This window comes from Euprymna scolopes, chromosome 2, assembly GCF_053919585.1.
Source record: "Euprymna scolopes isolate OS-2025 chromosome 2, ASM5391958v1, whole genome shotgun sequence".
In the NCBI taxonomy this organism is placed as follows: Eukaryota; Metazoa; Mollusca; class Cephalopoda; order Sepiida; family Sepiolidae; genus Euprymna; species Euprymna scolopes.
Window position 1 is genome coordinate 163527528 of NC_136483.1, and position 2500 is coordinate 163530027.

Sequence of the window (2500 nt, forward strand, 5' to 3'; positions counted from 1 at the left end):
GACGCTCGGCATAATCCGGCTGTTGACGTCATGTTATGAGGAAAGCCGAGCGAACGCTGAGTTACGTCTGGTTCAAACGATGCACTAGTACCACACAATCACCTAATCAAGATTTACAGTTACGAATCTTTATTTTTCCCAGCAATATGTAGGCAATACCACCAGCATGAATAAGAATTGCCTTTGATTGTGTTTTCTTGGTCCACAACTAAAGCGTCCACAGTTTGTTAAGATCACAGAGGAAATCGTGAGCGTTGCAACAAGAAGAATGTTTTTGATTTCAACGTATACTGTTAAATATCTAAGCTGTGTATACCGAGAAATCATTCTGACAACAACGTACTACATGCCTAATGCAAGAAAACATAAAATAATCATAACAGCCTCTTTCAGTTTTTGGCAGACTATGAATACCCACCAAAGGGGGTGGTGTCTGCACGTGAAATTCTTGCGGCAGGAGGTGCGCAATCTCCAACCACACGATCTCCTGAGTCGATATTGTTAAATACCAGTGGCAATTGAAGTGTATGTTCAGGACGACTGGAAATAAATGCCGAGATAAGCAGAGAGCACATACAGCGCCTAGAATTCCCAAATGGTCACCCATTTGGTACTTACCAGGATTAACTTTGCTTAACTTCGGTGATCTGACGAGAACTGGTGTGTCAACGCGATTTTACCGTATAAATAATTATCAAATGTACCAAAAGGCCATTTGAATAAAAATTATAAATTAACTGAAATTAATTGATTTATAGTATTTCTGTAGGTAAGGTCAAACGGGTGTTGTCAGGTGGCTCGTCTTTAGGACTATAGTAGAAATAATTAAAAAAAAAAAGGATTCTAGTTATTACTTGTTCTATGTTCCTTGCGATGTACCCGTCTACAACGTTTTGGGTCCCGGATGTCTACATGTAAACACGTGTGTAAAACGTGTGTAACGTCACACTACCAGGTTTCGAACCGGTTTTGAATTCTGTCAAGACAAGATATCTTACTTTAAACAAAAAAAATAATCCGAGTAGTTTAATAATAAAAACCGTAATTCTTACCAGGTTTAGGTGCAGCATGCTTGCCATTCTTCTGGTCCACATAATCCGATCTGAGAAGTTGTGCAAAACGTGCGACGGCTGTCATGGCATTCACCTTTGATTGCAGCACATTCCGGCGTTTGGGCTGCAAAATATAACAAAATGGATAACCGTTGACAAAGACACAACATTCACCCTTGACAGGGTGAACCAGCTTCCTCCAAAGGAGAAGGCTTCATGGAAATATTAAATTCACAATCATCAGTAATATGTAGATCGCAGTCAGAAAGATGACGACGTTTAGGCTTTTGCAGATTTTGCAGGTCTTGTCAAGGTTCTCCTAAATACAGTGGTTGGTATATTTTTACTCGGAGTCACCACTTATCAAGACCCGAAAGCCACTCGAGGATAATGTTTAATGAATGTAAGGTGGTAGTGTAGTAATCGTTAATGGTGTAAATTGAGTAGAATTTTATTATTTATGGTAACGGCTCAGAAAGAACTTGTTTACATTAGATTTGAAGAGAAGCAGGCCAGCGGAACAGTTTTCCATAGGCGGACAGTTCTGGAAAAGAAGATTTGCTCATGGAATCTGCGTTGAGATTTAGGCACAGATAACGAGTGGCGGGAATTGTGTACAGTGGTTGTAACTAGTCGAGTGTTTTTGTGAATGTTTAGCAAGGGGAACCATAGATTGGAGTTCAGTCGAGCCATGAAAATAACGACAGAGCAGAGACAGGCTCGCAACGTCTTTTCTCTGGGAAAGAGGATACAGGGAATAGAAAAGGGCATCAGCTACTAGAATTCGAAGCTGATTTTGAACCCTACCAAAGCTGGATAGGGCGCGCCGAGCAGCTCCTCCCCAGGGGTGGAAACAGTACTCTATTTTAGGGCGTACCTGGCTCTTATACAGATAGAGGATTATGCAGTGAGATTTTGGTATTTCCAAAATAGTCACCCATCTGAGACTTACTAGGTTCAACGTTGCTTAACTTTGGTGATGTAATGAGGACCGATGTGTCAATGTAATTATGTTGTATCTATTTTGCGTGGGATGTAATCCTTCGGGGCTACTTTGACACTTTTCTGCTTCTAAACCAGTTGCCGTAAATATGTTATTATAAACGGACGTGAGACGCACCTGTCAAACAACGATGGCTACATATGTGCATGGAATCGTTTAATAACATTTAAGGTCAAATCATTTGTCTCTCTTTTATTGGTTGAGTGAAGACATGAAAGAAAGTTGATAAAATATATTAGAATTGATTTTGTCATAAATCTAACTTTTAACTAAATGTATTATTTCTAAAATGTGAATATTTTCTGTAACATAGAACGTCTCGTTTTGGCTTTAAAACCGGCGCTGGTATCAGTTACAATTAAGGCAATGTTCAAATTATCTAATGCAAAATACACGCGTTTTTATAGTATCATTCACCTCCACGTTCATCAGAAAACATAAAATT

At 39.4% G+C, this 2500-nt stretch overlaps 1 long non-coding RNA gene across 1 annotated transcript in view; it reads right to left on the bottom strand.

Annotated features, from left to right (window-relative positions):
- LOC145241611 (uncharacterized) overlaps nucleotides 1-2500 on the bottom strand; it is a 16191-nt gene that overhangs the window by 8911 nt on the left and 4780 nt on the right. Inside the window, exon 2 of the long non-coding RNA XR_013862589.1 lies at nucleotides 1053-1176. This is a non-coding gene — a long non-coding RNA (uncharacterized LOC145241611). The remainder of the gene's footprint in view (nucleotides 1-1052; nucleotides 1177-2500) is intronic.